Source organism: Pogoniulus pusillus, chromosome 6 (assembly GCF_015220805.1).
Source record: "Pogoniulus pusillus isolate bPogPus1 chromosome 6, bPogPus1.pri, whole genome shotgun sequence".
NCBI lineage: Eukaryota > Metazoa > Chordata > Aves > Piciformes > Lybiidae > Pogoniulus > Pogoniulus pusillus.
Genome location: NC_087269.1, coordinates 35,485,519 through 35,499,174, shown reverse-complemented (window position 1 = coordinate 35,499,174; position 13,656 = coordinate 35,485,519). Strand labels below are relative to the sequence as shown.

At 39.9% G+C, this 13,656-nt stretch overlaps 1 long non-coding RNA gene across 1 annotated transcript in view; it reads right to left on the bottom strand.

Moving 5' to 3' along the window:
- LOC135176284 (uncharacterized) overlaps positions 1-12,949 on the bottom strand; it is an 81,600-nt gene extending 68,651 nt beyond the window's left edge. The window contains exons 1-2 of the long non-coding RNA XR_010302599.1: positions 12,724-12,949; positions 3,702-3,798 (exon numbers count right to left, since the gene is read on the bottom strand). This is a non-coding gene — a long non-coding RNA (uncharacterized LOC135176284). The remainder of the gene's footprint in view (positions 1-3,701; positions 3,799-12,723) is intronic.
- Positions 12,950-13,656: the final 707 nt, after the last annotated feature.

Sequence of the window (13,656 nt, the reverse complement as noted above, 5' to 3'; positions counted from 1 at the left end):
ATCTCCATTTTATTATACCTTACCCCAAAATTTAGCATCTCATCTCAAAATTCAGCATCTTACAGCAGCCTTAGTATCTCTTCTGTCCCTTCCACATCTGTAGGCAGGAACTGTAAGTTCCTTGGGTGGATGATCTATTTTCCAACTTTCCCAGTCTCTAGTTTGAGATGTAATTTATGAGCAAACTCCTCTATTTCAATGAGCTGCAGAACTGCAGGGGTGGAAAATGCCACTTCATTTTTTTTTTCCTTAATTTTCTGCCACGATGGAAACTTGGAACATCTTAGAGATACCAAGTAAGTTATCAACTACCTGCTGGGTAAAATTCCAGCACATATATTATATTAAAAAAAAGAAGCTAGTTAGGTGTTTTTCCAGTTCAGCTTCTTTCATAGCTAAACACTAGACTCACATCTTTTCTCCCTTCCCCTTCAGCAGAATGTATAAAGCCTTTCAGGGAGCTCATGGTTGATAAAACCCATCAGTGGTCACATACCAGACACAAGTAGATCTTCTGGTCCTCTTGCATGCCTAAATTCAGTACATATTTTAGATGTGTCAGCTTTCAGTCCCACAACAGTGAGATGAAATACAAACTGACAGACCAGTTTGTGAGGAGGTGACCACAGCTGCAGGTGGGCCAAATGACCTTGAATGCAGAACCAGTAGCTACTTATTTACAGGTTTGTAGATGCTTTGCTTCACTTTCCCACAGCCTACCAAGCCTCAAACCCACAGTTTTGTCTTATTCTAACAGATGAGTTTTCCCTAACTGCTTTTCCCATCTCCTTCTACAACACAGCATTTCATTATCTCCACACTCCCATCCTTTCTCACATAGTTCCAAGGTACAAAAAGACATCCCATCATTTATCACTCTCTGGGGTTCCATGTAGACAGGAAGGCCAACTAAACATCCCCTTACTGCTCCCTTGGGTTCACACAGTCCAGCTGTTAGGTAGGGACTGCAGTGCCTGCCTGCTCACCTTTCTGGTGTGAAGGAAAGGAGAAAAGGTGGAAGGATTGTCTGAGACTCCAAGTCCAGAAAACATTTAACCTACTTTCCTCTACCAGACAAGAGGATTACAAGAAATTTGTTCTACAGAAACCTGCCTTAAGTGGACTTTCTGTGCCACAGGAAGTTAAACACAAACATAGATGTTGGCAAAAGAGTAGTTTTGCTGGAAGAGAGTAAGACAGTTTCCAGAACATCACTGTTGCTTGTTTTGAAAAGTGAAATGCAACCTTGCTGCACTGCTCCTTGGAAGAGGTTAGCTGTGCCTCAATTTTGCCCTCATTAGAATGTCTAAGCCTAAATCACAGCTAGTCCAGTCTAGCATCTAGCCTCTAAATGACAGCTAGTCCAGACTCTTTGAAAGGTCTCTAAGGGTCTTCCATGCTTAGTTGTCAGAAAGGTAAGGGGAGGTAAGGAAATGGCTGGACACCAGCAAGTACAGCAGCAGAGAAGTAAAGAGGTAAAATATTTGGTCCTTGATCTCCAAATGGCCAGAGCCCTTTCTGGAATAAACATTCATTTGCATGCAGAGGGAAGAATTCTAAGTGGATTATTTTGTCTCTGAAATTGATCCAGTTTTCAGCAACATGATTCCAAACAGTCTTTTGTCCTTCCAACAGATGCAAAAAGACCAAAGCAATAGCAGTTATCCCTGTAGCGGGATGGAGATACCATCTATTTCTGTCTCTCTCAAATAAATACCCATTTAAAAACAGTAATTTTTTAATTCTGCAGAATTTTGTAAGAGCAGTGGTATAACATGAATTTATATGCACACACAAGCACACATTGTATGTGGGTAGAGAAACCATGCGAGCATCTGATGTTCATCTCACAGCTGAAAACCAGATTAGCATAAAACTAATACTATTAAGATGCCAGATACTTTCTTGCACTGCATCATATAATGAGAAAGAAAAAGAAGCTATGTTGAAAGGCCCAGCCACTACAACAGGAGCCAGGACAACAGAAGAACAACTGTGCTACTTCCTTTTTTTTGACAGACTGATAACATGGTGCCAGGCTGTGGTGGCTCATGGCCGAGGACTGTTTGAGAACAGATGGAATACAGCAGGCTTCTTTCTGAAATTAAAGCAAGTAAGGGAAATGGATGAGTATTTCCTGACCTAAACTTCCTCCATAGTGCTCAATCCAGAGCTCTTTGAAGTCTACAGAGTCCCACTGATTTCCAATGGGTTTGATTCAGAGCCCAAAGGAGAAGAAAAAATGTGTGGCACAGCAGAGAGCACACTGGCATCATGGCTCTGTGGGGGTGAAGAGAGCTTTGCCTGGAGCTGTGTGTATTTATCAAATGTTCCTCCTCTTTCAATTGCCCTTGAGACATGTTTCATCCAGCAGGACTCAGTGAAAAGATGTAAAATACAGTTAAATTTGCATATTTGCAACAGGGAACATAAGGGTTCTTCCAGAAGATTTGTGAGTCAAATAATGCTTTTCTTCCCCCACCTGAAAAAAATGTGTTTCCCTTTTTCCTAACAAAATTTTCCTGTAAGAACACTGTATTAACTCTGTATATTACTTGAAAATTCATAATGTTGCCTTTTTTGTTTTTCACTGAACAGAGTTAGTACAATGAACATTTCTTTGGTCTTCTGGTCTTGCTCCCTACCAACCATTTCTGATAACTCCACAGATGCCCATTCAATTCAGTGTTCTATAACTAGAAAGCATTTCATTTTTCCCTCTAAAAACAATTTACTTTGATGTATTAAAAATATCCATCAAAATCTCTGCAACTACAGTCATTATAAAAAAACTCCAATATTTATACGGCTTCACATCAAAAGAAGTTTTGCCCCCAAAAAATTCATCATTCAAACTACCTCTTAGTCTAGTTTTACACATATCAGATGGTTAAAATAGCTCTCTGGAGCTTCATACATCATTCTGTCTGGAAAATAACCAAACACTATCCCCTTTCCTCCTTCAAAATAACAACACAACCTTTGTAAAATGCTCTGAAATAATGAATCACACATAGATCCTATTATGTACTCAAAAAGCCCACATCCTTCTGCGAGCACAGTAATAAGAGGGACGCAGATTATGGTGCTTCAGAAGAACTCCAAGCTGCTTGCTCAATCTCACAAGTTACAGGCCAATAAAGGATGAGGAAACTTAAGATTCAGGATCAATATAAGTACTTGCAATGGAAGCTGTGATAGGGTCTTAAAATCTTCTGTTTGACAAAGTGATTACAAGAGTTCCAGTGTCCACTGCCTAAGCTGAATGCAATGTGAGAAACAAATCAAGCAGCAGATTTATGTACAAGTTACAGCATGCTCAAGAGCTGAGCAAACCGCACGGCTCACTCATCTGAAATGGCAGATGGACAGGCAGCAAGGGCTTTGTAAGAGTCCAGTAGGCTAAACAAGAAATTAATATGCCATATTTTAAAATGTGACAAACAGAAAGCTCAATTAAATCTGCTGGTATGGCCCTGCTTACAGAGGAAGTTGAACTTCAGGCAAGGGGAAATCAAACGGCTCCAAGGCTACCAGTGAAGCAAAAAATTACATTAGCTTTACAGACTGAAGCATATTTGTTAGTATTTAACGAATTATGTGCTTCATTTAAATACCACTGCTGGTAGCCAAATAAATTAAAATCACCTCATTAGGCTTTACATCACTTAAGTTAAAAAATTAAAAGAGGCTTTTCTTACCTTCTGCCTTGGTGTCTTACTACTTGTACAGACAGTGTCAGTAGGGACCTATGTCACAGAGGCCTTTTTCCAAATCATCTGTCTAGGCATCCTGAACCTAGATGGTTATAAAGACAGGGCACACATTATTGAAAAAGATTGTCATAGATCCACAATCAAAAATATGATCACAGTAATATGCAAAATGGAATGGACTGATGCATTTGCAGCTCTGGAAGCCCACATGCTGCCCTCTGGTAAAGACAAAGAAATGGGCACAGTGAACTGATTGTATTTTACCCACATGCTGCATCACATACAGGTATAACCCTGCGTGGGGAAACAGGAAGGAGCCTGGACAACCAGCTTCTGCCTTTTGCCTCTCTTATTGCATGACTTTGAGTAAGTTGTGTCTTTACATGTGTTTTAGCTAACTTGTTTGTAATATGGAGATAGAGATACTTGTAAGCACAGATTCAGGTTGTGTAATATTCCCCTGTATTAAACTGTAAAATGTTTTTTTCCTGGTAAACCTTTTGAAGATCAACAGCCAGTAGGAAACCAGATATACAAAAACTGAGGTAGAAATTAGGGGCATCTGAATTGGAGCCTGTAGCCTCTTTTCAAAGGTTTTCAATTTACAGAAAGAGAAAACATAGCATGAGTCACCTATGACTGTAAGTACATAGGACCAGAGTTAGAGTGTCAACCTTGTACACCCTGCTTAGAGAAAATCACTATTTCTATCATGATGGATAGGAAACAAAGACTCTGTGTAGCTACAGATTTGCAGCATTGGACCAGCTTTATTAAAGAAACCACAGTATAAGGAAAGCCAAATACATTTTTCTTATAAATAGTTCATTTTCTGTAGAAGACAGTTTGGAGAAACCTGAAGCCTTTGCTAACTTGCATCATGCAAAAGGCATGTAAAAAAAAAATACAAATTATGACACTTTTAAAGTGAAGCATTTTGGTTTTCCATTTGAAATGTTATGTTTTGGACCAAGTTTAGCACATTCAATTAAATAAAAGATTTAATAATGAATAAAAAGGTTTATTCAATTTTTTTAAGAACTCTTTCTTTTCTGTCTCCCTAGGATTTATGTTTTGTCATGGAACCAGAAGCATTTTGGGCACAGGTCACCCAACAGCAGCTTCTCCAGAATGACTTGCACAGCTCTGCTTTGGGAGTATTTGAAAATCTGCAGAAAATTTCTCTGGCTGCTGCACTGTAGAATAAAAATGAAGGCTGCTTAGCTCACCATATATAACTAGTATCTGTATTTCTCAACATTTAAGAAAACATTTAAGATTTGCTATTCCTAATGGCCTATTTCCTACTGAAGATAGCAGAACCATTTGCATATTTCTGATTAAATGTCTTCCTAAAGGCTTTTCCAAGTCAAGGTACATGAAGTAAATTACAATAATAGAAAACTGTTGGCCAACTTGACAGTCATCACAAAAGTGTTTTAAGAACATTAGTTTTACCTGTTATTGTGATTTTAGCATCAAAGTCTTTACTTAAAACAGTTCCTCCTCTTTAATGAATTTGACTTGTCATGATGACCAATATCTCCTGTCCTTGCATTTTGGTGTTCCTCTAAAATGGCCATAATCACATACAAGGTACTGATCAGTCTAACACCAAGCCAGTGGTGAGGAACAAGGAACACAGCCTTCCATCCAACAGCAGCAAAAGTAGTCAGGTAGAGTTACACATAAAAGATGTGTTGCAGTAACAAAAATCCACTAGAAATAAAGGAGCTAGCCATATTGCCAGTGGTTACAAAGAAGTTAAGGCAACAGCATTAACTCCTTGCTAGTCCAAAAAGTGAGCAGTTATTTCTCATTAGTGGAAGAGCCAGCTGCTAGTTAGGGTATCAGTATCTCAGCTGATGTGCTTTGCGTGTAACACCATGGAAACCTTTTGTAAATAGAAGGCTGACAGAAGAATCAAATGTTTCATATCACTGCAACTTAGAATGAAGTTCATTATGATTTGAATTAGGAGCATCAAATACATCGCTCTTAGTCAGATCAGACTCATCATATGTTGCCCAGGTCAAAAAAGGCAATTTGTGTAATATCATACTGGGGCTACCAGCAACATCTTATTGATTCCTTTCTTTTTCATTTTCAACATAAAGATGTTGAAACAGCCACACTTCTATTAAATCTAACATTTCCCACAGCATGTTTAATTTTCAGTTGCAACTCCCTACCTCAGATGCTGTTTTGTGATTCTGTTTGTACTCAAGGCACCTCTTTAAGCAGCACCAGGCCAGCAGAATTCCATTGGTATGTCATACAAATATTGATTTTGGATACATCTTTGATGTTAGCTCTTCAGAATATTGCACTGAGAACCAAGCATGTATCAAAGAAGCACACTGCATTCAGCATGTGTTGTGAAATTATGCTCCAACTGGTGCTCAGCTAATTACAAAATCTGGTTTCTCTCCACTGCTTATAAGGAATAGGGAGAAAGCCACGGAAGAATCACTACAGATGCTTAGCCTGGTAAGAAGCAACTCAGCCCCAAATCCTTCAAAAAGCAGCAGCTTTTAATGTAAGCTACAGTTCAGACCACACTGACCTCTTTTGCCCTACCACTCCTACCCTGACATAGGCTTTGGCCTGTGGAGCTTTGCAGCTAAGAGTCTGAAAGGTACAAGTACTGGGCTTTTGCCCTTCACCAAGTCTCTGCCAAAAAACAATATAAATTCTGGTCTCCACTTTGCCTAGCATATGCAGCATTTGGGAATGAACAAACCAGAGCAGTTCCTGCTACATTCACAACCCAAGGTGGGTGAGGGACCAAGAGAAGGTGGGAGTCTGAAAGGGATGAGGAGACCAAAGGGGGGTGGGAGGCCAGAGAGGGCATTGGGAGCTGAAGAGAAAGTTAAAAAGGAAGAGAGGAAAGCAGCAATGAAGACAGGCCAACACCCTTTTAAACACAGAGCTTAAATCAGGAGAGCAGAAGAGAGGATCATAATGGAAACCAACCAACCAACCACAACAACTTTTGGCATGTGCAAACCAAATATAATTTCCTGTCTGCTCCTAAAAAGACAGAGAAACCTCTCCTCAGTGTTGAAATAAGGGCAGCTGTACCACAGGCTTACTAGAGCCACTAACATTTTTGCCACTTGATGAGAAGTATTTCGCACCAAAACACATATGGTCAGCAGAACATAAGTATTCATTTATTGCCTGTCTGACTTTCATCCATCATTTCAATGTTCTGAATTATTAATTTCATCCTAGCCACTAGTTTAGCTTTGCTTTTTTTTCCTTTTTTTTCCCCAAGTCTTTATATAATGTTAAATCTTTAATATTATACCATCTTAAAAAGTTCAGGGTTGTGAAGCAGCAGTCCACCAAAGCATATCTACAAATATAGGCTACTTGATGTGTAACTAAACTTTCACCAGATGTAGTTATGACTCAGCACCAGCCAAACTGCAGATACATTCCTGCAGAAGGCTGACACTGTAGGCTCTGTAGGGGAAAACAGTGCTCTGGGGAGGCACAGGGAAACATAACACACCAAGAGCTGTGGGTGAATTCAGTTTCCTTGCAGGAGGCTGAGAAGCAGTGGGCAGGTGAGAGGAGCTTTCCTTCAAACCATCGAAATGCTTGAGCATGTCCAGAGAAGGGCGACGAGGCTGGTGAGAGGCCTTGAGCACAGCCCTATGAGGAGAGGCTGAGGGAGCTGGAATTGTTTAGCCTGGAGAAGAGGAGGCTCAGGGGTGACCTTATTGCTGTCTACAACTACCTGAGGGGAGGTTGTGGCCAGGAGGAAGTTGCTCTCTTCTCTCAGGTGGCCAGCACCAGAACGAGAGGACACAGCCTCAGGCTGCGCCAGGGGAGATTTAGGCTCGAGGTGAGGAGAAATTTCTTCACTGAGAGAGTCATTGGACACTGGAATGGGCTGCCCGGGGAGGTGGTGGAGTCGCCATCCCTGGGGCTGTTCAAGGCAGGATTGGATGTGGCACTTGGTGCCATGGTCTAGCCTTGAGCTCTGTGGTAAAGGGTTGGACTTGATGATCTGTGAGGTCTCTTCCAATCCTAATAATACTGTGATACTGTGATTTGCACAGCAAAGCCACGGCTGCTGTGACACCTGCCTCACCGGGGGATGTGGAGCACCACAGCTTACACAACACAGCTCACTACGTTGGAGTGGTTGCAAGTGCATCTTGCACAGCATGACACACTGGTTTTATAGAAATCACAGGCATGCTTCTTTCTTATTTTAGAAGCAATCCCCACTGCGTTTGCAAATGCCTCTCACAGAACTTGACCAAAGGGGCTTGGGAAGTCTGTGCAGCGCCAGGCTATTCGCAGTCCATTCTCTTTATCTGTTAGATCGTACTTAGGGAGTTAAACACGTTGCTGGGAAGAGAGGAAGCATAAGCTGTGTTCACCATGTTGCTGCTGCCAAAACATTTTAACACTTGGAAAAATCCCATGCACTGTTATAAAGGTTTGAAAGTCTTCAGTGCTGAAGGGCATTACCATTTTATTTATTGATCTATTTCACAGATTACACAAGCCAAACTAAACATTTAATTCCGGGGGAGGAGGGGAATTACATGGTTGGGGGAAAGAAAAAACACCAAATGAGTGTATTTAGCTTAACTCTGCATGTTGGAAAAGCAAGCTTGAGTGATTAAAAGTATGTGAAACAGGAATTGTGCCCTTTAAATACTAACTACTAATTGCAGTGATGCAAATATGTAAATCTAAGTATGCGCATTCAAGGATCAGGTATTTTATTAAAACCACTTGATGTAAACTGCACAATCAGTTCTTTTATTAAGACTGATTATCAATTTTCATTCTGGTATTCATTCATAATAAATGAGAAAATATCAGAGACTTACCATTTCTATATGCATAACACTGATGACTTTACAAAGCAGCTGGGCTGAATACTCTATCGCTCAGCACCAGCACACTCCTGACAGTATTTTAATGCAGTCCATGACAGGGGTAAAAAAGGAGATTAATTTTAGCTGCACAGAATAATACTGCTTAAAGTCTTAAATGGCAAGATATAATCCAATTAGATGAGATTTCCAGTAATTTTGCCCATATTTCTAAACTGGTACATATATCTGTATTGCAGTTAATTACAGTCCACTCTTCAGATGACCAAGATGAGAGCCTGAGTCTGACAAGGAATGAAAACAGTCTTGTCAGTTTGGCTGAAATACAGTCACATTCTACACATGCTGAGCGTACAAGCACACCTACACACCGCTGACTCCTGAGCTCGGGGGCAGCACTTGTGCAGAATCATAGAAGAGAATCACAGAATCAGCCAGGTTGAAAGAGACCTCCAAGATCATCCAGTCCAACCTAGCACCCAGCCCTATCCAATCAACTAGAACATGGCACAAAGTGCCTCATCCAGTCTTTTCTTGAACACCTCCAGGGACGGCGACAAGTTGCTGCCTTGCACAGAGCTCACCACTTGCACTTCAGCTTGCAGAAGGGCTACCAAACTTTACTGGAAAGAGAAACTGCCTCCCCAACAGCTGGTTTGTCACAGTACAGTTCAGCTGCACCACTACAAATACACTGTAATTTTTGTCTAATTTCTTCTGAATTTGACTTCAGCATCCAGCAACTGATCCTTGTAACACCTTCTTCATACCGTTAAGTTGCTCTTTAATGTTTCCTGTTTCCTTCTCTGGTGGCATCAATGCACAGGATAGCTCAAGCAGAGCAAAGGAGGCATCATATCATTTTAGCCAGGCTATTAGTCGATTACAGGACTATTTTCTCATTATTTTGCTCATTATTTTGTCTTATCAAAAAAACCCAAACCAAACTAACAAACAAAAACCACCACCAAAAAAAAGAAACAAAGCGTCTGGATCACAATTTGCTTATTACTTCTCAGCTACTGAGATGCAAGAGACGTATGCCAAGACATTTTTAAACAAACTGTTTCTTCCCCAAGACTTTGCACTACGACCTTCTGCTTCCTTCACCTGAAAACAGAACACTTTCTCTCCACTGTTTCCTTTAATTTCTTCTTCACATTTCCCAGAACAAGACAAACTGCGGTTATGTGACAAGAACACACTTCTCACATATATACAGACTCAGATAGTCAGGACACATTACAGGCTATTGACAGCATTACAAAGGTTTGCAACTTCAAAAAACATAAGTATAATGCAATCCACAGTAAAAGCACTGTACTAGGATTAGGAGTGTGCATGAGGATTTGAGCTTTTACTAAAACTTATCCATGCACAATCTACACATGCCAGAAGAAACACTGTAACATATCACAAGTAAAATGACAGGGAACACAAACTTACAATTCACTATACTTAAAATTCCACTTTGTAGGAGATGTTACAGTTAATCAGAACGGGCTTTTGAATTCTGAACATCAGCTTTTCAGCAGCACTGATAAAGGTATATTAATGAAACTGAATAAATATTTCACATGAGACCAAGACCAACACACATACTACAATGAGAGGAATGAAAGAAAATGTAACAGCAAGAAAAAAGCTAAATTATGTTTATTTCATGTTTCAGGGCAAAATCAGGTCCACCTTAATTCAAATTAAACCATTTTGCCTATCTTAAAAGTAAAAGGTTAAGGGCAACCTTTCTAAAAGTTAAAAGAAAAAGATTTCATAGATGGTTAAGCATCATCTTCTTAACATCTTACCTTTTCCAGAACACTACACTAGTAATGCTAAAATCCTCAACTTTCCTTTTCACTGAATTAATTACTTTTCATATTTCATGTATCCATGCATATTATTTTGAACCAAGGGTGCCCAGACCCGTTCTACAATCATTCACTCAATCAGTTCATCTTTTGCAGCCAAATTCAATTTTATACAGAGGTACTTATTCTTACACTGTTAACAGTGAAAGCCCATGTGAAAAGAGAAAACCTGAAAGAAGTCTTAGCATTCACTCTTTATGTCAACTGATCTACTGATGCAGTTACCATACACACTTCCAAATGGGGGGAAATTGTAGTAAGAAGGCTCATTGATGCTCTTAGTGTGGGATTTCCTCTTCATACACAAGTAACAGATGATGTTTAAGAGAAATGGAGAAGGGACCAGAATCAAGACTAGAAACACAAAACACACAAGGTCTTACTTTCTGTTTAAGGACAAAGTTCCACACAAAACCAAGGCTTTACCTTTTTATTTTAGAAATTAAAAAAAATGGAAATTGCAGATGCCAGGTTGAGAATGGAAAACCCCTAGGCCAGAATGACAGGTGTTCAGTACCTCTGAAATAACATGCTAGAGTTTTTAAGGTAAAATGCCCAAGGCAAGAAAAAAAAAAGCCCCAACAACAGCCCTGCCTCTCTCACAGCTTATTTTTTAAATACTATACTGACCAAACTGCTTCCTGAATCATAGAGAAGGCAAAAATTGTCCTATAAATTTCTGCAGAATCAAAAAAAACAGTGGATATTGACTATCATCTTTACACACATTTAAGAGCACTGCTTGGCCCACTAAGTTTGCATTCTATGCCTTAGAATATCACATGGCTGCTGGAGGTCAGCTTTGGCTTGTATTTGCTCCTGTAGTTTTACTGCAAGATGGCCTATTTGAATCCGGGTGCTAGATAGGAACATCAGCTTTGTTCCCCCTACTGCTGCTGGTGATACTCAGGCCTCTCTGTAAGACAAAGCTGTCCCTCAGCAGCGGCAGAGATGGCTTTTGTTTGTTTGCTTTTGGTTTGGTGGTGGTGTGTGGGGGATGTTGTTTGGTTGTGTTTCCTTTTTTGAATGGTGTGGACAGGGTGGACTGAGATAAAGACAAGAATTTAGGTCTATGATAAAATGTGAAGCATAAAATACACTTAGTGGCTCACTGGCAACCATGATTACCACAGAGACAGGACAGGTAGAAAAAGCTCTAGAAGACAGCTTTGCTCAATGCAGAGCTATAAAGGAGATGTCAGTGGAAGGTCGTTTAGGTACATCTCACATGCCTCTGGTGGCAGTGGTACCTGAAGCACAAGATATATCTCTAGCCCAGGGTCAGGGTTTGCTTGCAGCAGCTTGTGGCTGAGTGTGGCTGGGGTCAGTAGTCTCCCACAGTCCCCATTTCCTGAAGCTCCTCTTGCCTTTCTCCCTGACCTTCAGACTGGTGCACAGCCACCATATTGACATCTCTAATTTAAATTCCTACCCAAACTGATGATGATATTCTCACTTCACTGCCCTTGAATGTCGCTGAATGAAGACACCAGGGTAATAAATGAACTACCATATTAACAGTGATGTATCTCCCCACTCCACAGAGCCAACGTCAGACTCATTTTCATGTGGAAGTCACACTGCCACTAGACCTCACTGCCATTAAGAATCAGTTAAACGTTAATTAATAGGTATTTAAACTTTTACTGGGACAAGTTTAGTGAAAAAGTCTCCATTGGCAGAATAGTAATTGGCTTTCTAAATTTCACAGATCCCTTAAAAATGATCTTTTCTATCTGCATGCTCCATTGCTCACCATCTCAATGTACAGTTCATTTGGTAATCGTGTACAGACAGACAGACAACTCATCTATTTCTTCTGACACTTTGTTTTAAAATCTCATTTAATATGATCATTTCCTAAAAGAATCAAGAATTTAGCAGGAGAAAAAAAAAAGTAAATGGAAACATTTATCAGCCTTAAAAGAAACACAAGAAAAGATTGTTAATATTCAGAAACTCACTGACATTCCAATAGAAATAATCATTCCCAAGCACTCTCTCCAGGAGTGAAAACATAATGGAAAATTTAAGTCTGCTGTTCCCTGCTTCATGCTACTGTATCTCCTTATTTTAAAAAATCAATACAGGCTATTAATCATTTCGCCCCATGCCCACAGACTGTGAATGCCTTAAAAGGTGAGTTGTAAAAGTCTGAGGGGAAAAAAAACCACCAGAGAGAAGGAAAAAAAGCAAAATTGCTATATAAACACACCATAATTAGAAGACAGAAATTTCAAACTGATATTTAAATTATATACTGTGTCGCACCTTCATTTTACAGATCTCAACCTCCTCACCCAGTTGAAGCATAGCCACACATAAAGATGATTATTTCTCTACCCTTACTGACCAACCCCGGAGCAAACAAAAGGAAAACAGGATTTCATTCACCAGTCTAGAGCTTTTCTTTATCCTTTTATCTTATTTTTTTCCCTTAGTGGTTATGTATAAGAAAGAAACAGAATCATGTAACACTGAATAAAGTCAGCTTCCTTTTGCCTTCTTACAGACTCCAGCCTCCTAGATCACTCACTCAAGACACTAATTTTGGCAATTGAGTGCATGTTGATCCATCTCAGCTGAGTGCAGAGCTGATGAGAAGTGGGTCAGCAGCTGCACAGGCGAGAAGAAATGCTGTTCTTCACCACGCCAAAGAGTCCACCTGCATATTACACACAGGTTGTGACAACAGGACAGCAGATCCAAGAAGATCCTCAGTAAAAGCAGACTACATGATTCCACTGATCACAGTACAGTTATACCATTTCAGACCACAGTGAATTACAAACATCTATAATTAAAGAATAGTTTAATCCTCCCAACCATCTATCAGTCTCTAAGGGCACAGCCATAAAAACTAACTCAGACCTTGTGGAATAAGACAATGTATGTCACCTCTGAATTTTTCACCATCAATTAAGACAAGACCAGGTGATAAATACCAATGCTAATGGGACCATCACAAACCTCCCAGCAAATTCTGTACAAGTTAAAATGTTGTCTTCTCTGAAACTGCAACCAGCTCAACAACAAATCTTAAACTAGCTGGCTTTCTATATGATGACCTTTTCTAATTTTCAACTCAAAACCTATTTAATACCAATGGGAAAGAAAAGCCCACACCAATTGAAAAGGTGACTTGAATATTCACAGAGACATCATGATCTCATCACAGTAGTATCTTTAATTTAATGCTGCCTT